Raw genomic sequence first — 19980 nt, forward strand, 5'->3', positions numbered from 1 at the left:
GGCACACGCTCATATTCTTGCACAAGTGTGTGTGTCCTTTTTGTACTACTAAAGCAATGAAGATTTGTTTGTCAGTGGGCATTTTTTAGCCTTTGAGGGGTGGATGTTGGGGTGTTGTCTTTGTTCACCGTTCTATTTTGTAAGAGAAAAAAATATAAATAAAACAGGGACAGTGCATATTGACAAATACATATTCATCAGTAGGATGTTGATATTTGTGAAAAATTATGTTCAAAAAAAGCACATAGTTTCCAACCTAATGACAAGACAAATTAATCTCAAAAATATTACTGGTACGTTTAGTGTTAATTTGTTTCGGAAATTCATTCATTGTGGAGGGTCCAAAGAGCCTTTTGCAGGTTTTAGAACCCTGGTCTAGACATGACAAAATCCAACTGAAAATACACACAAAATGGTGTAAAACAATAAAATATAAAGGATAACACAACTGACACACAGATTGGCAGTGAAAATGCCAGATTAACTAATATATGTCAATCCCTACTGCATATAATAATAATAATCAGCCTAGAGGTAATAAAAGCATAAATAACTGTTTTAAGATCAGTGGATGATTCTCTATATTTTACACCCCTGTTGAGATATGACATGTTTTTCTGCTTCTTTTATCATTTCAGTCGTCATCCACCTTCAGTGAATCTGCCATGAATAAATCCACAGGTCCATCCACCCTGAGTCAGCATCCAGCTGTAGTGAAATTGTAGACATTACATCCCCTGCTTCCCTAAACCAGGAGGGAAAACAGTGATCCATCTCTCCTCAAGTGCTTATCCTGATATCTGTGAGTTCCAAGAATTATGGTCACAGTACATGCATCCGTAAGGAACATTTCAGGCCTTTTTTGTTCAGCACATGCAGATTGTTTTTCTGTGGAACTAAAGTGCAGAACTCCACGTTCTGCCCTGCAACTTTTAAAAGAAACGCTGGAGTTTCTCCGTCAGCTACAGTGAAGAGAAAAAGACGGACTGGACCAAATCTTCACGGCAGCGTTTCTTATGGGAAGAAACTTGTGCCATCAGAAACTGAATTTGTATTTGTGTAATTTGAAATTAAATGCATTGATTTGAAAATGAATTTCACTAAACTGAAACTGAATATAATGGTTTAAAACTGAATGTGATTACTTTGAAAATTGCTTTGCTTTGTATTGAAAATTCAGTTTGACTACTTTCACTTTCAGGTCTGAAATTAAATTTCAGTTCCAAAATTCAGTTTTTTTGTGTCTGAAGCCACAGATTAATCAAACACAGATTTACTGATTCACGGATGTCATTCACTATTGCTGTGTCCAGATTCAGGACTGCATCCTTTGAAGGACGCATTTGTAGGCCAATAACGTCCTAGATGAGGTGACGAATGCTGTCCAATCTCCAAGGTTCCAACAAATGTGTCCTTCTTTTCCCAGATTTGAAGGATGGGTCCAGTGTATCTTCTGTGGCCCACCCTATCCCATGATTCATTGCGAGTTGAAGTAGGTTGTTCAAACGGAAGTAGCAAACGAGAGAAAAAAGTTGTGAATAAAAATATATTGCGCATTCTGTGAAACATCTAAACTTTTACAATGTTTTTAGACGAGAATGTAGTTGTGTAAACTAAAATATCTGATCAGTTTATCAAGATATCGATTAATTACACAAATGCGCCGATGTGTTTGTCCACTGCCCCAGCAGCCGCTCGCCTCGCCAGCTGACCGGGTGGTTGAGGTGCCTAAACCCCGAGAGAACAGCTGATTCCCGGCACATTGCTTTCAAAATCCCGCTGGGTTTCCCCAATGGGTGGAAGATAAACAGATATAATTCAGTCAGATAAAATCTAATATTAATGTTTGGTTTATTTATTATAATAGTAATAATTATTATTATGCTCTGCAAATAAACTGATTTAAACTTTGCTCCTAAAGTTAATATTTTAGTGTTTAAGTTGATGAAAGCTTTACAAATAATTTAAACAAATGGTATTTGTCATCAATGTATTTTATCTAGTGTTAGATTTTTATATCTATGAACACAAAACATATTTTCAACATTTTAAATGGCTGATTAATGAACAAGATCATAAAAAAATAACATTTTAAAACGAAACAGCATTATAAGCAATCAGCAATATGTAAAATAAAAACATGTAGTCATTTACAGTAGAGACAGCGTTATTAACCTTCAGGCTCCATTTGTTCGGCTTCACAGCTCTGCTTCACGCTAACACGGTTGCTTGGCAACAGAAGTTACGCTAAGGTAAGAGCAAGAGAAACGCAGACCGACGTAACACCGGCGGCACACTAAGCTAGTCTGGCATGTTTAGCTAATAGCTACAAGTAGCATAAGTGTTGCTGTTTGACCATCATTTGTTTACATGATTTCTTATAGACGCTCATTTGACTTGGTGATTGACATCCGCTAAGCTCATGTAGCTGCACTGCTGCAGCTAAAGGAAGTTTAACCTGATGTGAAACGTAAATCGATGAATCTGTGTTTGATTAATCTAAGGCTATCCTCAAGAACCCGGATATGTGACATATAAAACAGAATTTTGGAAGTGAAATTGAATTACAGACCTGAAAGTGAAGGTAATCAAACTGAATTTTTAATACAACGAAATACATTTTAAAAGCAAATGAATTCAGTTTCAAACCATAAAATTCATTTTCAGTTTAGTGAAATTTATTTTCAAACCAATACATTTAATTTCAAATTACACAAATACAAATTCAGTCAGAGCAATTCAAATTCAGTTTCTGATGGTACAGGTTTCTTCCCATAGTTTCTCAACGGCTATGAGGTATGTCTCTCACTCTTTACCGGAAATGGCATCAACTAAAAGAGAGGTGAATGGTGCATTTACTCACATCTTTTCTAATTTGCCCACATCTTTGTTTAAGAATAGCTGAGTGGAATCTGTTTATGTCCCACTAGGTTATATTTAGTTACTTTAGAAACTGGTAAAACCAGAACATGTATATTTTTATAGTCTGATTCATTAAGACCTTAGCTTAGCCTTTGCCTGCATGGCTCTTAGCAGCTTAAAATATTTTTTGGGGCTAGCTTTGTTAAGTTTCTATTAACAACCTTCCAAAAACAGGTGCTTCTTCCATATAAAGATTTTAGAAGTCATGCGTTGCCTCCCCTTTCCTGTCATCATATGCTCAGCACTAAGATTTCTTGGAGATAAAAACTTGTCAAGCTGGAAATCTGACAACATGGCTTTTAACCAAATTGTGTTGATCTGACAGCCTAACACCTCTGTTGGTACAGGCACATTCCTCCTCGGGTTGTTTCACCTCTCACCAGGTAACTCTATCAGGGTGTGGAGCAGGAGGAGGACAAGGAGGAAAGATTTACAGAGACACGGCTGCAGAGACTCAGGAGCTCCAGAGAAAAATGCACAGTAAGTATTTCATTGAGTTAAAGAAAAGACTTCACTTGTTACTGATGATGTAGAGTTAAATGTATTCTACAGCACAGAATTAGTTTAATAAGTAATAATTTCCATCCGTTTGTGAGTTAATGATGATAAATTAGAAGGTTTTGTAGTTAACAGCGCTTGTTGTAGCGGAGTAAAAACCTGAGTTTGTGTTTCTTTTATTATTTTGGACTTATTTCTTTTTTTTTTTTCATTGACAGTGAGGCTATAAGTCACTCTTGTTGCTGTGACCTTGTGGATTATTTCTCTGATTTTCAAACTACAGTGTGTTCAGAGGTAGGACTGAACTAACTCAACGAGAAATAGATTCACTTTTTCTGTAGGTAAACAAATTGTTCTTTATTTTTAATGAAGGTGTCTAATGCTGTTTGTGTGCAGACGTGGTTCATGCCAATGATTTAAAAAATGTAAGAAACAAAATCAGCGATTACTCAGAAGGCTGATTGCTGCATCATTCTCCTCCATACTCGGATTCTAACCCAGATTTTCCTCCTTAGTAACACTTTTTGCAGAAGACAAATACAAGAAACTCAAAGCCTGTTCTAACTAATTAAATTAACAGTTTTTTCAGCTTTTTTAAATGTGCCTGGAGAGTTACCTAAATGCAGACTTAATGATAAATTGCTCCGAAGTCTTTGGTGGTTTGAAAAAGGCAATATGATCAGAAAGATGATGTTGAGCTGGGCTGTTCAGAGCTTGAGTTAGAAGTAGAAGAATTTTATAATTGATCCTAAAATCTACAGAGGAGCCTTAAGAGTACAGCTGCAATTAAAAAGGTGAAATTACTGTATTTATTGCACACAAAGTGGTACATTTCAAACAATTATTTGGTAATCTTGCTAAATATGGCTTAAAGCTAAATAAAATTAAACTTTAGTGTCACCAAAAACGATTTTCCATCTAGAGAACATTTCCTGCTGAACTGTATGTCCATGTACTGTACAGTATCAGCACTTTATATTTGGTTGGGGCTCCTTTTGCATGAATTTGTTCAACAATGCAGCATGTCATGGAGGCAATCAACCTCCACCTCTGCATAAGTGTTCAGGAAGCCCAGGCTGTTTTGATAGCAGCCCTTAGCTCACCTGCGTTGTTGTTTTTGTTTACTTTCCTTTATGATTCAGCTGTATGTACTTTTTAAAATGTTTTTGTCATCATGTTCAGAGGCTCTGGCGGCATCTGAATGAATGTTAATAGCAGGCATGAAACAACACACACAAAATCCCAGACATCCTCCGACATCATCCCCCCCTCAACGGTCGGCTCCTGGCGGCCGAGAAGAGGACGAAGGCAGAGAAGCAAGGTAATCGGAAATCAAGGAAGGGTCACAAATGAATGACCAGGGCAACCAAGTACGGTCCTCCGGACCATAGCCCTCCCAGTCGACAAGGTAATGCCAACTTCTACCCCGCCAACGGGAGTCCGCGATCCGTCGGACCGTGTAGACTGGGTGCCCCTGGAAGTCCCGGGCAGGAGGGGGGGGCTCGGCTGGAGGGCAGAATGTGCTGGTACGGACAGGCTTAAGCTGTGAGACGTGAAAGCTGTGACATTCGTTGACTGGCAGGCAGACAGAGTCGGACACAAGTGGGGCTGATAATGGACTCTATTTCGTACGGGCCAAAGAATCTGGGCGACAGTTTTCTGGACACAGATTTTAAGAGGATGTCCCGGGAGGAAAGCCAGACCTTTTGACCTGGTTGGTATTGAGGAGTGGGTGATCGTTTTCTGTCAGCAAACCATTTGTTTTGATGGGCAGTGCAATGAAGTGCTTGGATGGTGGATTTCCAGATTTGTTTGCAGTGGCGGATGTGATGGTTGACTGACGTAACCGATATGTCTTTTTCATCACAGGGAAAAGTGGTGGCTGGTAACCTAGGGAGACTTCGAAGGGAGAAAATCCAGTGACAGAGGGGACATGTGAATTGTGTGCATATTCGACCCAAGGTAAGTATTTACTCCAATCTGAGGGGTTTGTGGATGTTAAACATCTGTGGGTTGACTCAAGTTCTTTGTTCATACGTTCTGTTTGTCCATTGGACTGAGAGTGGTAACCGGAACTGAGTGATACCTTAGCCTCCAATGCTGCACAGAACTGTTTCCAGACCTGCAAGATGAACTGGGGTCCGCGGTCCGAGAGGATGCCCTGGGGGATGCCGTGCAGACGAAAAATGTGTTTGACAAGATGTTGAGCTGTTTGGAGCGCAGATGGAAGTTTCCTAAGGGGAATCAGGTGACATGACTTGGAAAACCTGTCAATAATGGTGAGTATGGTGGTCATACCTTGGGAGCAGGGAAGGCTTGTGATGAAATCCAGGGCAATGTGAGACCAGGGTCTCCTGGGAACACTGAGAGGTTGTAAAAAACCTGCTGGGGGTTAATTAGATGACTTGTTATGTGCACAAACTGTACAGGCCTTGACATAATCTTTGACATCCTTGTGGATGGATGACTAACAGAACCTTCTTGAAATTAGTGCAATAGTTCTACTTGTACCAGGATGGGCAGAGAACTTGGAAGAATGAAACCAATGGATGAGCTGAGGGCGGACTGAGGATGGAACATATGTGCGATTTGGTGGGCCAGTTCCAGGATCAAGTTGAGACTGCTTAGCCTGGGTAACTAAACCTTCTATCTCCCAAGTAAGTGAACCAGCAATGCAACTAGGTGGGAGTATAGTGGTGGGTTGTTGTTCGGAGTGGTCTGGGGAATACTGACGGGATAATGCATCTGGTTTGACATTTTTATTTCCAGGTCTGTAAGAGATGGACAGATTAACCCTTTATGACCGGCGGGAGCGCCGGCGCTTCCATTTGCATACCTATTTTTAAACGCCTGTAGAATTGCGACCAAATTATGTAGAACAATACTTTTTTTTGCAAATGAAACCGGAAAGTTCAACTTAAATATTCTACTCACCACGTGTCCCAGAGCATGGTTTTTATTTCCCAGAAACTGATGCAGAAATCCAGTAAAAAAATCACAAAAAACAAACATTAAAATCCAGACGGCAGTGTACTTCCTACATCGGAATTTGCGTGATGACATTGGTGGATGAACTATCACATGGTTTTCTTTCACACCAATGCCCGCAACAACCGGAAGTTATGCTATTTCCTGTGTGTTTTTTCCCGGGAGTGGTCTTTTTTTTTCCCAGAAGTTGTAGTTTTTTCACTGTAAACTTCGCTCGCACTTTCGCTCGCACTTTCGCTTTCATTTTGATAGTTTTTTGTACTTTTTATTGTTTGAAAATGGTCTTATGAACATATTTATGTGCTCAGAGGTATCTGGCACACTTAGAGATTTAATTACACTTCTGTAAATAGTTTATTTTGATGTACATATTATCTTTTCTCAAACTGTTCACAATGTACATTTTATATTCGTTTTGGTCTCCGTTCATAAAAATCTGTGTATTTCAAAAATGAAGTTATGGACACACTCCAAAAAAAGCCCTCGCCCTCTTGTGGTTTGAAAGGGTTTTGTGCAACTTTTTTATATTGCAATTTTTGAGGGAGACAGCTATGATATTTCTGTATTTAGGAAAAGATGTGCAAAAAAAAAAACGATTTTAATTTTTCTGGTGGTTAATTGCACTTTTTAGCAATTTACTTAGTTAATATGGAGTTATTATAATTTCTTTTAATAATGCAAGGCTGCGTCGGCTTCAGGTGTCCATTCAAACTGTTGCTTGGTTGAGGTTAATGCAGTGAGGGGGGCAGCAATCTGACTGAAATTCCTTATGAAACGGCGGTAGACGTTAGCAAAACCCAGAAAGCGTTGGAGCTGTTTTCATGAGTCCGGGGTTGGCCAGTCGATAACTGCCTTGATTTTCTCTGGATCCGAGCGAACCTGCCCACCCTCTAAAATGAAGCCCAGGAAGATGACTGATGGTTTGTGGAATTCACACTTTCTCCTTTTACAAATAATCTGTTTTCCAGAAGACGTTGGAGAACCAGGTGGACATGGCGGCGGTGTTCAGTGAGATTATTGGAGTAGATGAGGATGTCATCGAGGTATACAAATACAAATATGTTCAGGAAATCTCGTAAAACGTCGTTGACTAGGGCCTGGAAGACAGCGGGTTTGTTACTGAGACTGAAAGACATGACGAGGTATTCAAAATGGCTGAGGGGTTTTTTAAATGCTGTCTTCCACTTATCTCCTTGACGTATCCGTACTAAGTGGTAGGTGTTGCGAAGATCTAGTTTAGTGAAAATTGTGGCTTCTTAGAGCGGTTCAAAAGCTGAGGACAAGAGAGGGAGAGGGTATTTGTTTTTGACAGTGATTTGGTTAAGTCCTCTGTAATCAATACAAGGACTGAGAGAACCGTCCTTTTTCCCCACAAAGAAGAAACCCGCCCCTAACGGGGATGAGGAATGGCGAATAATTCCAGCAGCTAATGATTCAAAGATATATTTCTCCATGGCCTGTCTTTCAGGTTGAGCAATATTATACAGACTGCTGGAAGGGAGAGGTAAGGACGGTGTGGCGGTAATGATGAGGCCTTGGTCTTACTGAAAACCTGTCTTAGGTCTAGGTACTCCTCTGGTACTTGGGACAGGTTCAGGGTCTAAGAGATCTACTGAGACAGAATGTGGTGAGACGGCTGACTGGAGACAAACAGGCATTTTGTGGACCAAGCTTCAACACAACCCTCTAACCAGTTTAAATGGGGGTTGTGTTCACAAAGCCAGGGAAAACCTAGAACCAGGGAGCTTTGGGAAATTGGAAACACAAAAAATGAGATCTTCTCACGTTGGTTACCAGAAATGAAGATCTCAAGTGGTTCAGTTTGTTGTGTAATCCGCTGAAGAGTTTTCCCATTCAGGGCGAGCACTTGGTGTAGAGGCTTAGCGGCTCCAACACTATGTTTGCTTGCTGGACTAGTGACTGATCAATGAGGTTTTGCTCACAGCCTGAATCAACTAGGGCGAGTAGGTTTAACTGATCCTGTGTCATGATTTGGGGTTGTTTGGTTTTTGGTTTCGGGTTTTTTCCTTATGTTTTTCACTGTTCAAGTTTTGAATCATGTTTCTGTTTATTTTCCTGGTCATGCTTTTGTTTTGTCATCTTGTTCATGTTTTGTCAAGTTTGGTTTTCGGATCTGGTTATGCTTTTGCTTCATGTTTTTCTAGTTTGTGTTCAAGAGTCTGTGTTTTGCTCCAGTCACGTTTTGTTCTGTTAATTAAGTTTATTCGGTTCACCTGCTTCAAGTTAATCTGCCTCTTTACTCCACCTGGTTTTCACGCCATATATTCACACCTCTTCTGTTAGTCGTGGCGGAAACATTTCTCATGCTCATGTCTTGTTCGCAAACCAAGTCTTGTCTTTTTGATCATGCCATGCCTGTCTTGCCTGCCCGTTTGTTTTGTTCCTGCCTCCTGCTGAGTGTGAGTTTTCGTAATTAAACCTTTTTTCACTTACCATCACGATGCCTGCTCGTCTGCATTCTGGGGTCCAATATCAAGTAAACCGTAACATCCTGATTGAAAAGGATGGATGCTGGCAAAGTTAATCTAGGGGTTTTTTGGTCTATAATATTTCGATCCGTCCAACCCCCCCTTTAAAGAAGACAGACCCTCTCTTTTGGCCAAACAGGGCAGGCCGCAATAAAGTGGTCAAGGGAACCACACCATTGCCTCTCTTTCGAGGTTAACTGGGTTCTGCCCAGCTGCATGGGTTCTGGTTCTGGGGGAGGATTATTGAGGCGTGGTTGTGGCGGCGGGGAAGGCAGGGAAGGTTGAAACTGAGTCTGCTCTGTTCGATACCTTCTCCTTTCCCTCGTGCGATTATCCATTCTGGTAGCTAATGCTATCATTTCATTTACATTCACAAAGCTAGTTCATCTTTCAAAGATCTGTTTAGTGACTGGAAAAATGCTGCCTTAAGAGCACAAGAGTTCCAGCCAGAGGCTGCTGCTAATGTGCAAAACTCAATAGAAAAATCTGCAACTGATCTGTTTTCTTGTTTTAAAGCCCACAATAGACGAGCCGTTTGGTCTGAATCAGTAGAAAATGTTTGCTTAAATTCCTGAATAAATTCGTCCACAGTACATCTGATCTGGTTGCTATTGGTAAACTGGCCTCAGCCCAACTGAGTGTTTTGCAATGGGGTGGTCTTAAAATGAAAGAGATCTTAGCATCATCATGGGTAAATGACTGCGTGGAGCGATTAAATACTAGGGTGCACTGCAGGAGAAAACCCCCTGTACTCATTAACTTCACTGAAGTACTTTTCAGAGTTAGGGGAAGTGATGTCTTGGGAATGCGGAAGTTGCTGTGAGACCGGAGGAGACTCAGCAGCTCCCCCTGTTGTCTGGGATGTCTGGACGTTTAGTACATGTTGCAGGAGTGTGGCCACCTGATCCAGTTGTTGATTTGACTGACGTTGTTCTAGAAGGCTGAAGAGAGTAGATCCATGTGATTGAATTTTGTTGACTGTGTTCGGCTAAAGTCCTCCTGAATGTCTCTACTGGGTCAGATTGGCCTGAGTGTTCTGTCATGGTTTTCCTTACTGATTTGACCCACATGCAGAATGACACTCAGGAGGCAGGAGAAAAGTTTAACAAGTTTATTTTGACATGAAGTGGATTTGGAGCTGGTACCAGGACTGGATACACTAAGCTATATGGGGAGGAAGATCAGGTAAGTTACTCTAAGGTTTGAAGTAGAATTTCTGGGAATTGAGAATACGTTCTTGCTTACAGATGAAGGAAACGTGGTGGGCTGAGGGAGAACGATGTGGAGCCTGGGAGGGCTGATAGTTGCTGCTGAGTCAGGGCTTTAATCCAAGTTAAGTGGTGAGCTCTCTGGTGAAGAGTCAAGTTAGCACATGGAAGTTGGATTCTCACACAACAGTTCTCAGTAATAACAGAATACCTGGAGACGTTTCTTGAGACTTGATGTAAAGTTACAGGTGGAGGGTGAGCAGGGTTCACTTGCCTGAGATCCTAGGAGTCAAAGGGCTTGAGCTGTCCGCTGGAACTTGATCCAAAACAATTCTTGAAGGCTTAAAATCTTGATTTTGGCTGGAGACTGACTGGAGCTTGAAGCCAGCACAAGAGTCACAGGAGCTTGGAAGTCACCACAAAGGCTAACACTCAGGCACTGGAGTGCAGACAGCCCAGACTTCTTATGCACCTCCAGAAGAATGAAGATTGGCAGCACCTGTTCACATGATCAGAGGCTCTGGCGGCATCTGAATGAATGTTAATAACAGGCCTGAAACAACACACACAAAATCCCAGAGTCTGACAGCCCATGGTTAACGAGACCAAATTTTATGTGATATTGTTGTGTCTACCACTAGGTGGTGTACAAAGGGAGAGTAGAGAGAAGAAGAGGGAAGATGGAGGAATGTAATAACTGATGTTACTCCTCAGGGAGTTATGACGATGACGTCTGTACCATGCCTGCACCGTTCCTGCCCTGCTGTGGAGAACCTACGGTTTCGTTTTCCACGTGGAAAAAGATGTTCGAGAACTACTTAACGACTATTCATGCTACTGGAAATTCCTGGTCCGATGCTAGAGGCCGTGCTCTACTAATTCATGCACTTAGCTTCGAGGGACAACGGTTATTTTACACCTTGCCTCATATAATGAGGCGATGAAGGCGTTGGAACTACAGTTTGCCCCGAAGGTAAACGTTGTTGTGGCAAGACACCAATTCCGACAGAGAACGCAAATGGCGGATGAGGCTGTGCCTCAATACATGGCTGCTTTACGTGAGTTGGCTATCACATGTGTCACGTTGTGGTTTTGGATCGGACCAAAGTGCAGCCAAGAGCTCGGCAGGATCATCTTTGTAATACAATGATTTATTTTACAAGGTCAAAAACATAGCAAAATCACTGCAGGTTTCCCAAGGCAAGACATGGCAAAAAAAACAAAGCATAATTATGGACGAGAACGAGGTGTGACGAACACAAGGAACCAGCAACGAACAAAGACACAAAACCAACTTATATACTGTGAGATAACAAAGGCAGATAATCAACGGAACAGGGAACAGGTGGCAGGGAAGTAGAAGGAACAGGTGAAACAAATACAAAGGCTGAGGATGGGCAAAGTATCTAATAAGCAATAAACAGAAACACAGACCAAGCAAACCTATAGACAAAGATAAATAATCAAATGGAGAATAAGGAAACTAGAATAATCATGACTAAAGTAAACAGAGAAACTAGAGGGAACATAGGAACAACAATAAGAACCTAAGAACAAACAAAGAACCCATAAAGAAAACCTGAATACAAAAGTAAACAAACCTAACCACACTGACTGAATTAACTGGAAAAGAAACAGAAAATAAACTAGTAAACAAGAAGAGTGCAAAGGAACAAATAAAACACAATTAACCACAAAGATACTAAGGAGAAATAAAACTAGAGAATCCAGGGAAGACCAAGACCAAGATACTATGATAATTACAATAATAATAATAATAATAATAATAATAAACCATACAAAGTAATAAGAAAATAACCATAAAAGAACTTAAGTAGTAAACACTAGGAGGCAGAAGAGGGAGAAAAGAAAAACATGATACAAAAACCAAAATAGAAACATCTGAGCAAAAGGTAAACAAACACAAAGCCACAAAAATGTCACTCCGTGACAAAATGTGCTTATGGAACAATGGAAGATGAGATGCTACGGGATCAGCTTATTGGGAAGGCTTATGCACCGGAGGTAAGAAACAGACTTTTATTGGGAAGTTTGCTTACGTTGGACACCGCTATCACGCTGGCGTGTCAAGTGGAACATGCTATTCAGTCGTCCAAACTTCTCATTGGAGCTACTGCTGTTCACATGGTTGCCCAGCTCGGACTTACTCAATGCAAGAATAGAAACCGGCAAGCTGTTTCTAAAAATAGCCACACGCGCACAGCGCAGCAGACAGCACAAGCCTGTTATCGCTGTGGATCGACAAATCACCTGGCAAATGCACGAGACTGGCCTGCAGCTGCAGCAAAATGCAACAGCTGTGGTAAGACTGGAAATATTTCTAAAGTTTGCCGCTCAGCTAAACAAGTTAGAGGTAATGCCTGAAGTGGTTGTGCTCATGATGACCGCAAAGGACGTTAACACTACTGATAGATTGCTTTGCAAAGTGAACATTAAAGCTTTGTCAGGGGAGTCTACTGATTGTGAACTACTTATTGATACAGGATCATCAGTTTCTATCATACCAGAGACTCTGTACAACAGACATTTTCCTGAGAGTCGTCTAACTGCACCTCATGTGAAATTAGTCACTTACTTAAAAGATGACATTCCTGTAATAGGATGTTTGGAAGCCACAGTTACCCTTGACAACAACACTGCTTCTGCTTCTTTGTATGTGGTTCAAGGATGATCTGCATTACTCGGAATGGATCTAATAAAAGCACTGAAATGGACAATTAGCTACGATTCAATCCATGTTCCACCTCTTGAACATGCTTCTTCTGTTGCACTTGTGTTGCTAACAAAAACAGACTCCGCTTCTTTTGGCTGTGTTGCTGGGTTTGTGCACAAAGTTAAAGTACGTGAGGATGCAGTCCCAGTTCAGCAAAAACTCCGACGTCTGCCATTTGCAGTACGAGAAGCTGTGTCAGAGGAGCTGGATCTGCTTCTGAAGGGGGGCATTATCAAACAAATTGATGCTTCTCCCTGGATTTCTCCTATTGTGGTAACGACAAGAAAAGATGGCAGACCAAGACTATGTGTTGACTTAAGAGAACCTAATAAAGCGATTGTTGCCGACAGTCACCCTTTGCCCCATATGGATGAGCTTTTCAGTGAGCTCAGGGGTGCCTGTGTTTTCTCCACCATAGATCTGGCATCTGCATACCATCAACTTCTACTACATGAGAACAGGTCGGGACCTCACGGCTTTTATTACACACGAAGGACTTTTCCGCTACTGCCGTGTTCCCTACGGGTTGGCCTCTGCTCCATCTGCATTCCAAAAAATGATGGAAACTGTGCTTAAAGGGCTACCTGGTGTGCACAATTACTTGGATGATGTAATTGTTGCAGGATCTTCTCTAGAGGAACATGACAGACACCTGCGTGCTGTGCTCCAGTGTCTTACGAATGCAGGTCTGACACTGAACATGCAAAAATGTACATTTAGACTGTCCAGCCTCAGATTCCTTGGCCACATCATTTCCAAAGATGCCATCCTTCCTGATCCAGACCATAGTGCAGCTGTCCGTGATGCCCCACCACCACATGATCCACCATCCTGGGTTTAATCTCCTGGTACAGTAAATTCCTTCCCAATTTTGCCACAGTAGTGGAACCAATGCAGGTTGTACTGAGAGAAACTGCTGACTCTGGTTTCATATGGCCTGAAGGGGCTGATCAAAGCTTTAAGGAACTAAAAGAGCTTTTACTGAATAGTCCTGTTCTGGCTCTTTTTGACCCATCTCTCCCAACCATTGTCACCACAGACGCTTCAGACTACGGACTGGGTGGTGTGTTGACCCAAATACATCCAGATAAACCTGAACGAACTGTGGCTTTTGCATCTCGAACTCTGACTCCTATAGAACAAAAGTACTCTACAGTGGAAAAGGAGGCTCTTGCTTGTGTGTGGGCCATGGAAAAATGGAGGTCTTACCACTGGGGCAGACGTTTCACACTAAGAACTGATCATCAGGCACTGACAACACTACTCGCTACCAAAGGCATTGGGCGTGCTGGAATGAGGGTCGCACGCCAGTAAAAAAAAAAAAAAAGAAAGACAATTTTCATAGGTGAAGCACGTTTACTGTGCTTCACCTATGATTTGGAATACAGGCCTGGATCACAAAATCAGGCTGCAGACTGTTTGTTACGGTTTCCACTTCCTATGGACTCTACTCCTGTAGATGAACCTGACATGGTTGCATTGATTGTGTCAGCTTTGTCTGTCGCTGAGTTAGCTCCTCTATAACCCATTGCACTGCCAAACAGACCGTGGGAGAAAGTGGCTCTGGATATTGTGGGTCCCTTTGAAACTGCTGCTTCTTCATGCTGATTCGCTATAACGTTAGTGGACTATTACAGTAAATGCCAGAGGTGGCATTTTCTCACACTGTAACTACTGATGTTATCACATTTCTGCGCTCTATTTTCAGCAGAGAGGGGAACCCTGACTATATAGTCACCGATAATGGGCCGCAGTTTCTTTCCAGCTCTTTTGCAGATTTTCTCAGAGAAAGGGGAATATCTCATCTGCGTACAAGTGTGTATCATCCACAGTGCAATGGTGCTGTTGAAAGATGGAATAGAGTTCTGAAGGAGACAATCCTAACTGCTGAACACATGCAGAAAGACTGGAAAACTACAGTGACTGATTTCCTACAGAATTACAGAGCAACGCCGCATAACACAACTGGAGTTTCTCCATCAGAACTACTGCACAACAGGAGGATGAAAACAAAAGTGAACATCTTTCCAAGTCTGGAGAAAAGCAGAAAATGCACTACAGTGCAAGAAACAGTTAAACAGAAACAAGAGAAGTCTAAACAGTATACTGACAAACGCCATGGAGCAAAGACACCAACATTCAAACCTGGAGATATGGTGAGGGTAAAAAGACCAGATCATGTTCGCAAAGGCTCATCAAGATTTACTCCACCGCTGTCTGTTGAAAAGCAGATTGGAGGAAGTACTTATGTACTCAGTGACAATAAAAGGTGGAATGCTGCCAGACTTTCACGTTATTCTGCAGGTATTCCATGGAAAACGACAAAACCTGAAAAGCATGATCCTGTGGCACAAAGGAAAAGTGTTAGAGCTGCTGCTCGACCTGTGTGGTTCAAGGACTTTCAACCAGGTTAAAAGAAATATTAATACATAAATACATAAATGATTGTATGTCACATGTTTAGGGTTCAGGTGAACTAATTCTCATGGTACAAATTGGTTACAAATACCTGGATGTTATTTGTACAATAGCTACATTTGGCAATTCTGTTCCATAGTCACTTCAAGTGTTAGTTTAAAAGTACAGGGTTGCTGAATATATTTGTTTAGTTTTGTGTACTTAAGCAACCACCTACTTTGATTACAGCTAAGGTGATCTGTGTGACATCCAAACCGTTGAATGAGGTTGATGTTCAGTCATAAAAGGGTACATGCAGTCTTTTCAAGTAAGGGGGAAATGTTGTGTCTACCACTAGGTGGTGTACAAGACCACCTGTTAAGAGTTATTTGTCTGCTTGAGCTTCTACCTCGTCCTACCAACCAAACTTAACAGATATTTCAGGCAGTACATCGGCTAAACAAATATCGGCTAAAAATCAAGACTGATTTGGACCCATCTAGCCACCAGGTGGTGTTCAGTTAACATCTCTACCCCTGCCTTGGACACTTCAGTGTCCAAGTCCACCAGTGGGGCACCACAGAATCCTTAGATGGTACACCTTCCAGGACAACATCCACAGACTTCCAGAAGTCCAGTTTAGAATAACCGCTGCTTAAGGCATATAAGCACAGACAACAATCAAAGCCTTTCTTCTTGCAACTTGAACCCACAAAGAGGCCCTCTATGTCACTCAGAAAAACTCCAACATGGGGCACTCACAGCTGTGGCTTGTGAGTTATCCCCATACCCACCCTGACATCTCTCTATGAACTTGGTTTGGATTTCTGGTTTATGTCTATATAGTAATGAAGGCAAGGCAAGTTTGTTAAAATAGCACATTTCAGTAACAAGACAATTTAAAATGCTTTACATGAAGAAAAATGTACATAGCAATGGCATGATCAAGAAAAGTAAAGAAAAGTTGAACTGCTGGCTAAAATTAATGATGTTTCAGCAAGAAAATATTTATGGCACTGCAAATATTCACTTTCCCCAAAACTTTCAGCCTTAATCATTGTTGCAAACAATTGAAACCATCAAGAAGAGACTCCATACTTTCACTTTTAACACCATACACGGTATGAATAACTGACTAGCCAATGAGGTAAAGGCATAAATAATTCAGGTGCTGAGAGAGGCTTCCAGTGCTGTGAATATAAGGCTGCCCATAGTGAAAAGTAAATAGGCAGAAATGAGATTAAAATGTGGTTTAGGTTAAAGGTTAAGTCGCTACTAAATGACTGTGAATCATCATCTAAAGTACCAGGAAAGCAAATGTGTTTAGATGGATATTAAGAAAAATCAGAGCTGAAAACTAATGAACCCACTTTTCAAACAAAAACAGATGATCAGACCTTTCAGCACCAACTAAATTAATATGAGATTGTCTCTTCAATGAAAAAACATTTAAATGCTTCAGTCGAAACTTAATTGACCCCATCAGTTATCTTGAGCTCGCTCCGTTAACAGCTGCTACATAATCCACCACTGTGAAGGGACAAAACCCATGCTTCAAATGTTCATTCCTATTTTAAACCAGATTTATTGCAAATAAATATAATCTTTGCCACCTGCATGCCTTGGAATCTGAACCAGCTGATCAGATATGTAAAAATGCATCAGAAGAAATAAGTATTTGGTCCCCTGGTCATGTTTATCCAGTGTTGTGAAAAAGTATTTCCCCCTTTACAGATTTCCTCTGTTTTTGTTTTTTGTTTTTTTTGTTTGTCACACTTAAATGTATTTAGATTCATAGTTGCCTAAATTATGAAAGGTCACCCAGGTCCTGAAGAAGCGAAAGAGACCCAGACCATCACACTAGCACCACAGTGTTTGCCTATAATTATTTGGACTCTATTTGTGAAAGTGGTTTTCCTTAAAATCACCTCTAAGCTTGTCCTTGTGAACCCAAAATCATGTATCGTCTTATCTCGTGTCATGACTCACACAATTAATGATGGAGTTCTGCCTTGGAGAAGAGGCGAGGAGCTCCGACACCTAAAGAGGAGGTCACATTAGAACTGCTACTCACAGAAAAATCAACTGAGATGGTTAAGTGTGTGATCTGGAACCTCCTAGATGCTTTTATTTGGAATTTCTCTCTGCATATCCCTTGCAAGGAGACCCTAAGCAGACCTAGAACTCACTTAAGGGGACCCTGCATTCCCTTGCGGTATGCTGTGGGTTTCCCTTTTGAAACTTTTGCTTTAGTGTCCTTATCATGGACGGAAGGATGGTAGATGGACTAGACGAAACTATCTGTCTATGACCTGTCTTCATTAGGGACTGCTCTTTTGTTTTTTGCTCTGCCTCGGCTGACTCTGGGATCAATTTGGTCTATTATGCCTTTTATTTAATTAAACAAATCACACAACAAGGGGGATATTCCAGTTTTCTCTCTCATTTGCAGATGAAACCTGCTCTGACATGTTAAGGCAACCACACCCACCATACTGTCCGCCAAAGCAGTCAGAACATGATGAAAGATAAAAGAAATCCTATTTAACTTTGTATTTTATTTATTCTCTCTTTTGTTGCACTTCCATAGAGGTGGGTTGATGCAGCGATGCTCCCATGACTGCTTGCTGATTCACCCTGTCTTGGAGGAGGAGATCTGCTCCGATTTTGTCATATTTTTTAGGTAAGTAACTCAGAAATCTTCCTGCAGGGTGACGGATGTACCTGCACATGGGTACCCCCGGGTTTTATTAACATCAAACTTCCTCAGATAATCACTAACTAGAGCGAGTAAATAAAAACCTGTCTGAACAGCATCCTTTGGCCTTGTAGCCAAACAGAAAAATCAATTGGATGTCTTGTTGGAGCTCTGTCTCCCTCTAGCTGATTTTAATTCCTCACCTCCAATCAGAATATTGACTGCCTTCATATTCAACCATTAACCATCCTGTTTATCACCATTCTTGTCAAATTTCTATCAATAGTCGTCTCTGGAGGCACTTTACAGAATGTCCGTATGGTTTAATTTGTGTGAAGAAGCTCCTCTGAGGGTTTGTTTTGCTGCATTTTATGGAAACTAATGAGCACCTCTGACTGAGCGTGATGTCTTTGTTTTTTCCCCTTCGTAAATGACCGTGGAGGAGCAGCAATTGTATCAGTTTGTTTGGGGCGTGAAGAGGTGCGTGAGGGGCGTGAAGAGGTAAAAAAAAGATGCTGACAGCATGATATGGGGTAAGAACGCTGTCAAAAACAATGTGTATGTAAAGACGGAAATGTGTGCATATTAGTCAATAGTTGTGCATAAGTAAAATCCAAAAGAGGTATTGTATATTTTCTCTGTAAGAATACAAAATAAAATGTTAGAGCTTCAAGAAATGGAGATAGGTGAGATAGGTGGAAAATCAAGAACATTATAAATAAAGCATTGTTCTTATTTTTATGAAATACAAAACCAAAACATAGAATATAGTGGGTGGAGTTCTACAATGATGTACAGTAGGTGGCGGTATGCACCTCTGAATTTGTTGCATACCGCCAGCAGAAGAAGAGAAGAAGCAGCAGCACTATAGCGCCAAGATGATGGACCAAGAAACTACAGTACAAAGCCAGGTAATGTTAAAAAGTTTATATATGTCTTAATGTCGTTAATATATGCTCTTGATCCGTCATCATAGCACTAGTGCTGCTGCTTCTTCTTCTGCTTGCGGTACACAACATATTCAGAGGTGCATACTGCCACCTACTGTACATCATTGTATAACTCCACCGTCTATATTCTATGTTTTAGTTTTGTATTTCATAAAAATAACAATGCTTTATTTATAATACTCTTGATTTCCTCCCTATTTCCACTCTGTTCCTGATATTCCTTTTAGACTGAATTATCTCCCATTCTGGCACTATGTTTACTGGCGGTGAGGAGTGTGACGGCGCATGCGCAACGCGACTAACTCTGTGCTCCACTAACCAGCCTGAGATCACGTGACACCAAGTCACTGATGTAAATTCGTATTCTCATAGAAAAGAAATCGTATTCACAAACTCTTATAGCATATTGTATTCATAAAGAATAAACCACAACTGTAAACTTGAACTTTGTGTTTGTAATTTCTTGAAGCTGTAACATTTTAGTCTGTATTCTTATAGAGAAAATATACAAAACCTCTTTTGGATTTTACTTATGCACAACTATTGACTAATATGCACACATTTCCGTCTTTACATACACATTGTTTTTGACAGCGTTCTTACCCCAAAGCATGAAGGTGTAAGATGAAAACGAGTGAGAAAGTGATTCTTCCCTGACTCATTTCTTTCACTTTTTATTCATGCCTGCACTTAAATGTGTAAGGTGTGAAAGATCTCCGCAACAGGCAGTTTAATCAGGCTGACGTTTCATCAGAACTTTCATGATCATTTGATGATCTTCTGACGTTCCCTGACTGGAGGGTTTACCGTAGTGTTTTCTTAGTGTCCCCTTCAGCGTTTTCTAATGATTTGTGACTCTGGTCAGAAAACTTCACACATGAAGCCGTTAAAGCAGTTTGTCAGCTGCCTGAGATGTTCTGGTTGCTTCAGACAGACATGTTGTAGCCACGGATGAGCTGTTCTCACTCCTGTGTCTGAAAGAGGACTCAAGTCACTCTGTCTTTTTTACAGGCTGATGTGAACTCAGATGTTAATCTGATGCCCGGTTTTACCTGCTTCTCTACCAACCTTATGTCTCTCTTCACATTTCTTCTCT

At 41.0% G+C, this 19980-nt stretch overlaps 1 protein-coding gene across 6 annotated transcripts in view; it reads left to right on the plus strand.

Annotated features, from left to right (window-relative positions):
- Positions 1–539: 539 nt before the first annotated feature.
- Positions 540–19980, plus strand: part of LOC124883169 (E3 ubiquitin-protein ligase TRIM21-like) — a 46313-nt gene continuing 26872 nt past the window's right edge. For 2 of the 6 annotated variants that reach the window (XR_007042093.1, XM_047390138.1), the window contains exons 1-5: positions 2444–2584; positions 2779–2842; positions 3270–3402; positions 3639–3714; positions 17827–17919. The gene's annotated coding sequence lies outside the window, so the exon portion shown is untranslated. Of the gene's footprint in view, positions 803–2443; positions 2585–2778; positions 2843–3269; positions 3403–3638; positions 3715–5495; positions 6054–17826; positions 17920–19980 lie in introns of those variants that run through there. The other 4 variants (XR_007042094.1, XM_047390140.1, XM_047390139.1 and 1 more) reach the window with 3 other exon arrangements.

This window comes from Girardinichthys multiradiatus, chromosome 17 (genome assembly GCF_021462225.1).
Source record: "Girardinichthys multiradiatus isolate DD_20200921_A chromosome 17, DD_fGirMul_XY1, whole genome shotgun sequence".
NCBI classification, from domain to species: domain Eukaryota; kingdom Metazoa; phylum Chordata; class Actinopteri; order Cyprinodontiformes; family Goodeidae; genus Girardinichthys; species Girardinichthys multiradiatus.